Here is a 14,359-nt window from a genome sequence, read left to right as displayed (position 1 = left end):
ATAACCCATGTGCTACCACGTGATTATAACCAATGAAAAAGCACCAGGTGTCCCCAAGGACACGTGGCGCAAAGCAATTGGAGGAGGCCAACAAGGCCCTGATTAGGTCTGAGCCCAATCATTGGAAACCCTAGCACTATAAATACCACATCAACTCCACAAGGAGAGGGACACTCAAACACTCAATTACACAGTATTCAGCTATATTAAGCAATACACTCCAAATTCCTTACTCTCATATTATTATCTTCTCCTACAAACACTTATTCTCACACCGGAGGGTTACCCCAAAGAGGACCCCTCTGTCCCTTTCTGAGGGGTAAGTTTACGGTGATGTTCATTTTGTAGGTGGAAGATCCCAGATCCCAGAGAACCATCGGTGAAATAGCATAATCACACCCGAGGAAAGTAGATCGTCTACCAGCGAGTCGATCCACGTTTCTTCATTTTTGAAACAGTTTTTCTTATTTAATTATATTTTAAATCTCAATTAATACTATAAATATTTAAAAACTCATAATTAATTTGTGTTTTAACCAATAATTGACACCATAACTAGTTTCTTTCCAAACATTGGTTTAGCCATATACATGTATATATACTTATATATATATGTATATATATTTTCATATATAGGATTATTAAAATTTGTTAAGGGTTTTAAATAAAATATAGATTTAATGCTTAGTACATACAATAAAATATAGTTCAAGTATTTTTAAAAACCTATAAATATTTAAATAATAATTATAGTTGATAAGAAAAAAATATATTTCTTATAAAACCGACAATATTACTTTTACTTTCTCGCATCTTGTTAGGTATTATAATCATATGTGTGTATATATATATATATATGGTAGGGTTAACGTAAAAAACAATAATTTTGTGAGAATCATAAGAATAGATCTTGGCCCTTGGATCTAGGATCTAGTGGTTAAGATTAGTAGGTTCTGAATGCTGTATAGTTTCCTATTTACATGGTATAGTGTCATATTTTGTTAGTGTGCTTGATTTTAAATCCTTCTCATACTTCTCATAAAACAATTGTTTTTTATTTAAACCCTTTTCTTTATATATATATATATATATATGGTAAGGTTTACATACAAATGAAATTAACATGCTAAACGTGAGAATCAAGTAGAGTAATTATTATAGAGTAATTACATAATTACTCTACTTGTATATATAATTACTCTACTTGATTCTTACGTTCAGCACGTTAATTTTATTTGTATTTGATCCAAACCCTATATATATATATATATATATATATATATATATATATATATATATATATATATATATATATATATATAGGGAGAGGATCATGAGAGAACTCCATTTTATAGAGAGAACTAGAGAATTAATAATGAAGTATTTTTAATTTAATTAAAAAATATATTTTGAAAATTTTTTTTCTTTCATCCTTCTTATATGTTGTTATTCTTCACCACAAAAAAATATAAAAGTGAAAAAAAATAAAAAAAATTAACGAGTAATGCATTTATGCAATACACCGACTTTTTTTATAATGCATATGTGCAATAGTGTGCATTTTGATATTTTAAATAGTGTTGAATAGCATATATATAGTTGTTTGTATTGTATATTTGCAATAGTGTTATATTATATACAAAAAATAAAAAAAATCGATATAGTGCATATGTGCATTAGTGTTGTATTACATATATGCGATAATGTGTTTTGCATACAATTATTAGTGTCGTATTTGCATATATTCAATAGTGTGTATTGGATAATGCAATTGTGTTGTATTATATGCAATAAAACACTATTGTATATATGAAATAGGCATTAGTGCACATATGCACTACAGTACTACACCGACAAGTTTGTTTTTTTTTTAGGAACAATATCATCTTATTAGAAGGAGGAAAGAAAAAAAAATCCCAAAATATTTTTTTAAAAATAGTTAAAAATAATTTTTTACTAGTTCTCTAGTTCTCTCTTTAAAATGAGTTCTCTCTAGATCCCACCTATATATATATATATATATATATATATACATAAAATAACTTGTTTAATTCTTAATATTTATATAAATTAAATTTATTAAAAGTATCTAAATAGTTAAAAAGTTTCTTTACATTACATACATATTAACCAATTAACGTACTAAAATTTAATAAAACTAAGAGATCTATAAATGAGTATTAATAATATACTAGCAAAGAGCCTGCGCGTTGCGGCGGGGACACAACGCAGATTCAATCGGTAGGGTTCGATTCGTTATAGTACCAACATTGGTGATGTAAAAATTTATAGTCAAATATAATTTATCACACAAAGATAAATAGAAATTTGTATAACACTATCATAAAAAATAAGCTAATCACAAGTATGTTTTTTTAAGTTAACAACATCAATATGTAATACTGATTAAAAAAGGTTGGATAAATAACACAAATTGCTCCCTTAGATCGGAGATTATTTGGGAAACTTTCAATCCTTGGATAAAAAAATGCAACGTGGATCAATAATGATAAAAAATTGATTTTTATTTCTTGTTTACTTATTATGTTTATTAAAAAATACGTCTTTGTAACCAAAGTTAGGAGAAGGAAATAAAAAACTAATTAAAGATGGAACTATATATCTATAACTACCCATTTCAAATAACATAAAACCAAACCGTAAAGAAAATTGACATACAACTTTATTAAAATAATGAAATTTTTTATATACATTTGTTCAGTTTAAAGTATCAATACACAAGAAAATAAAATTTATTTAGGTTAAGCACATCTTGTTCATGCCAACCCACGAGTTCGTGTCGTGTTCGAGCACATATTCCTATCACATTTTTCAGGTTCATGTTGGGTTTGTGTCAGGATGGACATGCCGGCCCGCGAAAGGATTGGCACACCTGTAACAAGAAAGGTTGTTATTATTTATAAATGACCAAAAATGTGCATATCAACCAAACCGTACCCGACCCGCACTAAAGCAAGTTGTGCACCCAGACTGCTCACCCGCCCATTTTGTCACACTTGAGCCGGGCTGAGCTAGATTGCTATTTTTAATTTTTAATTTCGAGCAAGCCAATGAGCCCAATAAACCTTTCTAAAGTTCAAGCCACCTAATTTTAATTATTTACTAAAAACTGAGCTGAGTTGAGTTCAAGCTCAATATTGACCCTGATGATAATTATCGATGTCTCGCCAGAAATAGTAAATTACCTACCTGGTTGGTCAACAGTTATGAATTTCATATAAGAATTGAGTTCGGGTCGGTCTTGAGTAATAAACCAAAGTATCAAGGAAAAAATCAAAATTCAAAACCCTACTTTTGCTACAACACCGGACAGGCACATTTGATTTTGCTACAAGCACAATTTGTTAACGGGTTCATTATAAGAATATGTCACATTACTTTTAGATCACATTTTATCAGTTGTATAATTGTAAAAGTAATAGAGCAGCCTGTTATACTGTTACAAAAAAGATAATGGTGCGGGTCGATTTTTTGATTTGTTTAGTTGTTGGATTCTTTAGATTGCTTTCGGTATTTTTGGTTTCGTTTCGGTTTTAGTTTGTTCGGTTTTTTTTACAATTCGGTTTTTTTAGTTTTGTTTCAGCCCAGTACTTCAGTTTCGGTTATTTGTTTTTGGTTTTGGTTCGATTTTGTTTTTTTTTAGTTTTGTTTTGGTTTTTGTGCGGTTTCAGTTTATTCAGCTTTTGATTTCGTTTTGGTTTAGTTTCAGTTTTTTGGTTTCGGTTTTCGTTTTCGTTTTTGGTTTCGTTTAGGTTTAGTTTCGGTTTTTTGGTTTTTGGTTTCAGTTTCAATTTTTGGTTTCGTTTAGGTTTTAGTTTTAGTTTTTTTGGGTTCTTATTTCGATTTTTGGTTTCATTTAGTTTTGTTTCAGTTTTTTGGTTTTTGTTTTCGGTTTCGATTTTTGGTTTCTTTTTGGTTTTAGTTTCAGTTTTTTTGGGTTTTGGTTTCGTTTAGGTTTTAGTTTCAGTGTTTTTGGGTTTTGATTTCGATTTTTGGTTTCGTTTGGTTTAGTTTCAGTTTTTTTGGGTTTTGATTTCGATTTTTGGTTTCGTTTGGTTTAGTTTCGGTTTGTTGGTTTTTGGTTTCGGTTTCGATTTTTGGTTTCGTTTAGGTTTTAGTTTCAGTTTTTTGTGGTTTTGGTTTCGTTGGGTTTTTATGTTTTCGGTTTCAGTTTCAAATTTTTGGTTTCGTTTAGGTTTTAGTTTCAGTTTTTTTGTATTTTGGTTTCGTTGGGTTTTTATGTTTTCGGTTTCGAATCCCGTTCATTCATTTACAAACGTGAACATTTGTTTATTTCTGTTCATTTAAGTTCTTTTATATCCCTTTGTTTATGTGCACTCGCTTACGTTCATTTATTTGATCAACAAACACAAAAATGCTTACAACTGTTATGGCTCAACTATCAACTGCAAATAAACGCTTAATTCATTACTTGATGCTCCATAATACTTTGGGTTGACCAAACAAATACAATTTTGGCCCATTTATACCTTGGTTCACTCATGTCAGTTGGCTATTGATGAAGAAAAGTCTTCAGTGCAGGGCACCTTTTTAAGTTTGCAACAATGGGCTATTAAGTTATTAATCACCTTTAAGGCTAGCATGTTTTTATGAGAGTCTACACACCATGAAATGAGAAAAATTGTATTGATCAATAAGTTCTAAATATTATATTTATAAACTAATTTAGATGGGAATTTTGACCCACGTATATGGGATGATTTGGGTGTATTTTATCTCAGCATGTCAAATTATAACCACAAGTTACAAAATCATTTGTGTATATAATAAATAATAATAATAGAATAAAGCAATTTCATTAGAAGACAGAATATGAAAATAGTAACCATTTATTGAGAAAGAACCCCGAAATTTTCCTTGGCTCTTGTTGACATATTTGGCCAAATCTGGAGCTTCATCTTTCAAAACCGAACTTTCAACTTCAAACTGAGAGAAATTAAGTTGACACTAAGAGTTATATATGATTTTTTAGTTGTTATGTTAAGAAAATATAACAAAAACTATGGATATTTGTTTGACCCAACATATGACACCTTCATTCTATCATTCTAACCAGTCAATTCTTAGAAAAACATGAACAAAATAGACCATTAAGCACCATAAACCCTAATACTTCAATTGCAAAAGGGCCGTTGATTAGTTTGCCTCTAAATCAGCCTATGCAAGAGCGGTGCGAGACAAAGAACTCCAATGAATTGGCTTTCTCCCTCGATAGACGAACCCTTAAAAACCATTTGCCCAAACACTCTAACCTAAATGACCAAAAGGATAAAGAAAAATAAAAATGTTAACAACAGAGATCAACCCGTTGACGATTCTAATTTAGCTTAATTACCTGCGCATCTTCTTATTCGGGATCAAGAGTTAGGTAAGGGTTATCCCAGTGAGCTCATACTCTCTGTTGACAGAAAGCTAAAAAACTTAAGTTTAACCTTAAAACACACAAAATTTACTCTAATCTAGTACCAATCGGCACTCTCCAAGAAAATTAGATTATGTAACATACAAATACAGCTGAAATAGAGTTAAAATTATATTCAACATCTTAGTAACAACTCCAATAAAATATTGTATGGATATACAACATGAGGAATACATTACTCATGAGTCAATTTGGCATACATTACTAACAGAGCATCATGATAACAATAGTCATACATACACCAACACATCACCTTCCATTCAATTTAAACTGTATGAATGAGTGTAAGAAATACAAGGCAATGTTTTATTTCACATATGCGAAAACTATCATGCAAACATAACCATTAAAAAAAGATCAAAAAAATACCCTAATGTCCACTTTCACACTTTTTCCAATTACATATTCAAAAAGATATAACAATCAATCAAGAACTTATAGTGAATCAATCGAATCGAGTTACCATGAAAGTGTATCCTGTAAAAACTTGACATCCAAGGTGTCAACCAACTGATTATGAATCAGGGCCAATTCACAAGCTTGAATCCACTAAGCCTCTGAAAAAGAATTAGGTAATAAAGCAATAGGAACATGAACCAAACATACTTTCAGAGTACATAACACAACTCATCAAACAAATTCTCAATTGGAAGAAACCGAACCTGGATTCAATCGAATGGGTAGCTAGGGTTGGTGATTGCTTGATTGTGTTTAATCGAGAGAGAGAGAGAGAGAGAGAGAGAGAGCAGATTGGCTGAATTATTTTAAAACAAGGTGAGAACAAAACAGATGATTGATACCTAAAAATTAAAATTGGGTGTAAAACACACATGCATACGCGAGTCGAGATCAAAGTAGGTGAAACCTATTGCAGATGACAGATCAACGGGTGGTAAAGGATTTCATCTGTCTATATTAATACAAAATAGATCAAAGAAATATAAGCTCGTAGAGAAAATTGATAATTGATTGCAATTGAAGGTTGGAAAACAATCGTCCCTGGTACTTAAATTCAAGAAACTGATAATTCATTGTACATATTTATTGTTGAACGGCGACTACCGGAGCAATAAACGATGAAAGGGATGGGGTCGCCGGCTGGTGAAGGTACAATAAAATAAACGTTCCGGCGTCTCATATGGGATTTGAAGGGTTGCCTGTGTGCATTATAATGTAATATAGATAACTTAATAAAATAATAAATTACTGTCAGACTCTCGAATCATATTCGTCAACTTCGTATATTTATTTTTCACACTCACTTTCTTTATTAGGCCTTATCGTCAACGCGTGGTCGCCGCTTTCATTCTTGTTATTATCTTACTAACTTCGTTTGCTCGTCTAGTAAGGCGAGTAGTCACTCCCCTTTTTACTTATTTAAAATCTTTTAGGGACATATGTGTATTTACAGTATTTAGCTATTATCTAGTATTCAAAACCGCAAATGTTAGTCTTGTGTGTTTAACAATTTATGTCTAACGTGTTATATGTTTATGCTTTACTTGAATACATATCGGAGAGGCCCAACATAATCGCAGACTAGTATGATCATACGCCCGTCGTGTTAGCCATTGTTCAGTTTCATCTGTCATCAAGCTTACCGGCATCATTATTTACTTGCTCATTGGTTAAATTGTTTATCTCACTTGACACAGTTTGCATTTTTCTTTATTTATTATATATTATATTATTCTCACTTAACTGGTGTTTTACTCACTCTTTTATACACAAATACAGGTTATCGTAGGAATTTAATGCAAGTTGGTGAAAACTTAGTGAAGAATTAAGTTAGAATAAGTTTAATCAAGATCATTAGAAATATAAATTTTTATTGTTGTATTTATGCATTATGTACTTGTTTGTATTTGAGTTATTATTAAATTGAATTTAATTAATAGATATTGTCATTTAAATATTTCATGATAGTATCTTAAGAGCTGTGAGCAGTCAGCTCACGCCCCAGCATTTACGCCGTAGGTTGGGGTGTGTCACGTTTGGTGATTATAAATGTAGGTTTAATTGTATTATGGTACACAATAACTTGTATAACATGAACGAGTTACTCGGCTAGTATATTTGGAAGAACGGATCAATTTTTGATCGATTAACAAATTTAGAACGTCGGTGAGGTCACAATTGGAAAGTATAACATATACATTGATTTAATTACCATGTTGGAAACGAGAATTGAGGTCTTGTGTATACGGGTTCGTTAATCGGGTCATGGGTTTGGGTTTGGATCAGGGTAAACGGGTTATTGGTGGGTTATATATATATATATATATATATATATATATATATATATATAATTTGCACTTTAGTTCCTATGACATGAGGAGGGAACCACATTTAGATAATAGTTTAGTTTAGGGTTAAATTTGAAACATCTTGAAAGTTTTATATATATATATATATATATATAGGGTAAGGATTCTAAGAGAACCCTTTGCAAATTGAGAACTTTGAGAACCATTTTGGACCACAAAAAACACTTTAAAAAATATTTAAAAAAATCATAAAACAAAAAAGAATAAAAATTTTAAAAAAGTAAAAAAACCAAAATTTTATATTTCATTCCAGTTTCATTAAAAAAAATAAAATAAAATAAAACAAAAAAAACGTCGTATTATACACATATGTGTAATTTTATATAATCTTTAGTTACGTAATATACACATATGTACAGTATCATTTATCTTAAATTATACACATGTGTAAAAAAACATGTAAATATACATATATGTATATATTATACATATGTGTATTAATTTAGCTAAACCGAGTATTTTTTTATGAAACCGGGATTATAAAATAAGAATTTTGATTTTTTTGATTTTTTGTGTTTTTTTTTATTTTATGATTTTTTATTTTTGGGTTTTTGTGGTCTAAAATGGTTCTCATAATTCTCAATTTCAAAAACGTTCTCTCATGATCCTGATCCTATATATATATATATATATATATATATTAAATATATAATTAAACAATAAAATTATAATAATTAAATAACTCGATAAATGCGATACTTTTATTGATATTATAGCCCAAACACATAAGTGGGTCGGGTAGTGGTTACAAAATAAAATAAGGAAAAACCCGAATTGTTACGGGTGCCAACCAGAAAGTATATCGACGAGATAGATCCAAGGACTGGTTGGAGAAAGCTTGTGTTGAAGGTCAAGGCGCCACGCACGATGAAGCGAGCGCCTGTGAAGACGTTTCCGCAAAGTCTTTACAAGTCATTCAACAGGTGGAATTATTATGATAACCGTACCGACGAAGCAGTTATCGTTCTTGGAACATGTCTGAAGATGGAGTTTATACGAGTCATCGATCTAATCTGGCTCGTTAACTTATCAAAAACGGATAACGAATTGTTGTTCAAGAACAAGATTCCTTTTTCTAACGTCGACGATTATGATCGTGTTATTCAATTCCAGCTCGTTGTTCGTGTTTGTCACGCGTTTGGAGTTCATAGTTGTGTTGATTGGAAGGCGAAGCGATTCAGCTATAGTAAAGACAAAGAGCACGAGACGATGGGAGTTAGTTAGTGAATCGTTCTGGTCGTCTCGGTCTTTGTAATTTATCTTTATTAATGTAAAGGGAATTTTGGTAATTTACCAGTCTCATTCGTTATGTTTATAGGCTCATTCATTAAGCATGTTTAACGAATGATGCTATACATTATTGTTATTGTCCATTCGTTAAGGATGTTTAACGAATGGACCTAATCGTTATTGATAGTCACCATTCGTAATGGAATGTTGACGAATGAGGTATAGCAAATGAGTAATTCGCTATACTTCTTAAGTTATGTACGGAATGAAGACGAATGAACCCACTCTTTACGGGACAGGTTTCTAGGTTGGGCGGTGCTTGAAAAGTTTTCTTGGATTTTTGACACGCGTTTTCTTGCTCTTCTTCCCACCAGGCCATGACGCTTGGTGGTAGCGGAGTTTGTGATTGGGGACGTGGCCGGAACCTGGTGGCAGTCGTTACCGTGAAGGGTGGCCTAAGGTTGGACGCGTTAGCGATGTCCTCGGCGTTCACCATCACGGTGTCCATTCCAGGATTTTCTTTTTTTGGTTGGTGGTTGACGACTGACCTACCGCGTTGGTGGGTGATTTTCCACTCATTTTTACCGAAAAATAAACGGAATCAGTTTAGTAAAATGCACCGACGGCGCCAATTAAGAAACACGAAATCCCTTTGGTCTAATTACTTAGTCCAGATTGAAGATCAAGTATTTCCCACTATGGGTTTAGTATTATCTGGCACGAACGAGTAGATTTATCTACAAAATAAAACACTGTGAGCTCATTAAGAGAAGGAGATAGGGGTTCTTATCGTAACCACCATCCGACATGAAAATTGGTATTTGTGTATGATATATGGAAGTAAGATTCTAAAGAAAGTTAGAGAGTATTATAATGTAAGAGTATTTAATTCTTGGATTTGTTAGCGTTTGGAGGTAGTTTAGTATTTATAGCCGGTAGAGATGAGGGAGAAGGTATGGCCACCTGCCATGTTGGGCAGCCCACCAATCGGAATCCTTTGACGTTTGTTAAGGATAGTTGGTGGGCAGCATGGCCGGCTGATGTTGACATTTTATACTATGTAGTACTATTGACCGTGTGTTGTCAATACCCTATTGGCTGGGTGTCTTTTTCAAAATGTTAATTTTTGTTATTTTTCTTTCAAAAAAAAGAGTGCCAACTGCCAACATAGGGCACACAAACCAAGTGCATAATGTTAACAAAAGGAGTGCCACGACACTTCACAAACTTAAAGTATAATGTTTGTTTACTTTATTTCAAACATAAATTGGCATACTATACAGTATACACCATAAAAAATGCCTTATACGTACACTTGGTTAATATATACTTCATTGATGTAAATACTACATTTGTTTTGTTACCACCTATTGGAGTCATAATAATTTTATGAATTAATGAGAATAAGCCATTTAGAGCTAAGTTTACATGGTTTTGCATGGGCATGGGCTAAGCTTAAATGGGGTTGTTTAAACCTCAATCTAGTTTCTAGGCTTGCAAGTTGCAACTAGGGGCTGTACTTGGTACCATATCATCACTGTTTTGGAATTTCCTGATTCCGGATTTTTTAAAAACTTGGTACTGGTACCGAAATGCTCGTTTTGGTACCGGTTAGATTCTGGTACCTGTAATATTTGCTCATTCCTAGTTGTAACCGACTGAATCACGGGTGGTTTAGTCATGTTGATCCGACCCGGTTGTTTAAGCACATAATTTAGTTCCCATTTTTAAGACCTTTAACATCTATCATATAATTTTCTTGTAATGTAAGTGTAAACCCTACGTTTGAATTTGCTACTAGTTTACTACTATATATAAATAACAACTTTGGTGTCGTAAGTGCCCTATTTGGCCATTTGGCGGTGCCGTATTGGTTCGTGAGTTTTGTGTTTTTTAGTTCAGTTACTATAACGAAGGTAATGGATACCACCGAACGTATTTTTTTTAATTTCGGTAACATAACAGACCTGACGGAAACCGACTGAATTCGCGCAAACTCACCGCCTCAATGCCCATGGCCGACAACGTTCGAGTTTTACCAACGCGCAAGTTTACCAACCCCACCCCCACCCCCTTTTCCCAGTTGGCCATGGGACCACCTGAATTTTCATACTTTTTTCGTTTTTTTGTTCCGATACCGTAACGAACGTAATCAAAACCCACCAAATTCGTGTCAAGTTACCGCCTCAATGTCTGGGACTGACAACGCTTAGGTTTTACCATCGCTCGAATTTTCCGACCAAATAAACATCGTTTTATTGTTTTGTTTTTTTTAGTTCAGTTACTATAATGAAAGTAATGAAAACAAACCAACGGTCAATTTTTTTTTAGTTTTGGTACATAACAAACCTAACGGAAACCGACCGAATTCGCGCAAACTCACTGCCTCAATGCTCATGGCTGACAACGTTCGGGTTTACCAACACGCAAGTTTACCAACACCCCCCCAATTGGCCATTGGACCACCTCAATTTTCATACCTTTTTCGTTTTTTAGCTCCGGTGTCGTAATGAACGTAATCAAAACCCACCGAATTCGTGTCGAGTTACCGCGTCGATGTCTGGGACCGGCATCACTTAGATTTTACCATCGCTCGACTTTACCGACCAAATAAATATCGTTTTAAATATTTAGTTTTTTTATAAGTTAGTATTTTTAAATGTTAATTTGACGAATTAATTTTTTGAGTTTTAACGCTCAAATTTATCAATGGTATCTATATCGTAACGAATGTAACAAATACGGAGTGTCCAAGTGAATATAATCAACCTATACGGTTTTATAAATATTAAAGTCACCAACAACTTTATGGTTTATTAATTCGGTCTAAACGAGATTAAAATTATTAACCGAAATAATCATAAATCAACCAGAATGTGAAAATGTAGAAAAAGAAAAAGCGTTGGTATTAATGTGGAAGGTGGTGCACATGGATGGTTATCAAATCTTAATACAACATATCTTGAGACCATCACATGGGAATTGAAGTTTAGTATCTATATTCAATTTGATCACCACATGGTTGATTTTTTTATGGCGGATTTAGAAAAAAGGTTGAGAGATGGTGTGTACTAAATTTTGTTTAAGGGTAGCCGATAAATAAAATAAGAAAGAATTTCTTTTCATTTTCACTAAATATGTATTTCGCAAAGAAAATTACGGGGTAACGCTGGCTACTCCTAAATCTATACTAGATCCACCCCATGGTTTTCCATACATTTATTTTATTTTAGGGATAGTTCATATATCTACCTATTCTAATAAAATAAAATAATTGTAAACACTTGTTAGTTTATGATTAATCTTCACACTTTTTTCTCCTTCAAAACTAATATATATCATAGATCAATGATTATTCACTTTCCTTTTGCCCTTCATTTATATTATCTCTATAACATAATTAAATTATTCACTTTTTTTAAACTCTACTTATATTATATTTATACACTTTTATAAAAATAAATATATACATATTATACTACTATACATTGTTAGAATATATTTAACAATATTAACATATTATATCATGTACAATGTTGAACATTGTAAATAAAAAAAACTTTAATATGCTTTCAATTTATGAAGTAATTTTTTTAATCATTAAATTATAAATATATGTTTAAAAGTTTGTCTATTTTTAAAAATAATTTCATTTATCTATTGTTTTTTTTACATTGTCGTATAAATTTATAAAATATAGATATATGATTTAAATCCATTTATTCTTTTTCCGGTTAAATTAGTAAACTATACATATATGTTTTAAATTGTAAAGATAGTATATACTAATCACTTTCAAATATAATAAATTTTATCATCTTTAGTTTCTTGGGTTTTTTTTATCAAGGATTGCTTCGGGTTTTTGTGGAACTTAAATTTGATTGTTACGGGTTAAAAGTTGGTAAATATATCGTTTGGTATAAATTAACTACATTTGGCTCAAATTTGTTACGGATAAAAAACGGGTAACATGAATTCTTTTAAAAATTTGAGAATACAAATAGATTTATCGTCAAACATGTTACGGGTTCAAAGTTTTGACTTGATAATGTATAACAAATTAAAGTTAGAATTTCAAATGTGATTGGGTTTCATATATATGTTTAAGGACATTTTTGAAAATAGTCAAAAGATTCAATATTTTGCACATTGAGTATTTTTCCCATGACTATTAAAATTTAAGAAAAAATGACAAACACTTCCGACATGCTATCCATGTCTATCAATACTTCTAACTTTTATCAAATTAGAAACATTTGTGTTAGAATTGACTTTTCCTTTAGTGATCAGAGTGTTGTATGTGAAGCAAACCGTACTAATTATGCTCAAGTGAAGCAAAACATTCACAAAATTGAACGCGTTAACCTGCTATTTTTTTTGTCAATTGACAAAGTTGAGAAGCTCCTCAAACTTATCAAAATCTTTTTCATGGTTTAGCTCAAAACTGTTATTATATAAGAAATATTCTCCGAAATTTGTTCATAACCAAATTTCTTTCAATTATACATATATGAAACTGATAATAAATTTTCAATAGATGGAGTGTTCTTGGGTATGTTTTTGCACGTGCATTATTTTTTTTATTAGGTTTATTTTTTTATAGAAAAAATCATTTTTCAATTTATGCATAATAATACAAGCATAATGTATTGCTTTATTTTTAACTTAATTATTTTGATTATCCCATGTGTTATGGGCTATAAAACTACTTTCTATCTAAAGTTGTTGACGGATTCTAAAATCTATTTGATGAGACATATATTTTATAAGAGTAATTGCTTGTTGCTAACTAATGCAAATTTTCGATTAGGTTCGAAGCGGGTCACAAAATACGAATAAGTTTCAATAATCTAACAATTAGTACACACATAGTCATATCAAAATAACTAAATAACAAATCGAATAATCTAAACCACTAAGCAACATTCTAATAATTAATCTAGCATATAATCTTCGTTGTAAAAAATCTACTAACTAATCCGTACGTTGCGGCAGACCAAGTTGTTGCCATGTTCTGCGTGTATTGGAAAGTTCATAAGCTCTAGGCAGCGATATTATTTAGGCAATAGGCCCCTATTAACTATTAAATTATGTTAAATGTCAGTAAGTAAAACAACTTCACATTCGCTGCAAGCTCTTCAAAACATAGATGTACATTTTGTTGAGTTCTAGCACTGCATTCGAGAAACAAACGGCCAAGTTCTTTTGCAAGTGCATCACCTTCTTCTCTGCTTACAAACCGTTGTGAATCCTGAAATATTATCATAACTTAGCAAAAGCTAAAAATGAAACATAAGAAAATTATAAATAAACACATCAATGAAAGCGAATATTAAAC

The sequence above is a fragment of the Bidens hawaiensis genome, unplaced genomic scaffold, assembly GCF_021521415.1.
Source record: "Bidens hawaiensis isolate Kalapana, Puna unplaced genomic scaffold, B.hawaiensis_p1.1 tig00000142_1, whole genome shotgun sequence".
In the NCBI taxonomy this organism is placed as follows: Eukaryota; Viridiplantae; Streptophyta; class Magnoliopsida; order Asterales; family Asteraceae; genus Bidens; species Bidens hawaiensis.
This window is presented reverse-complemented; position numbering follows the sequence as displayed.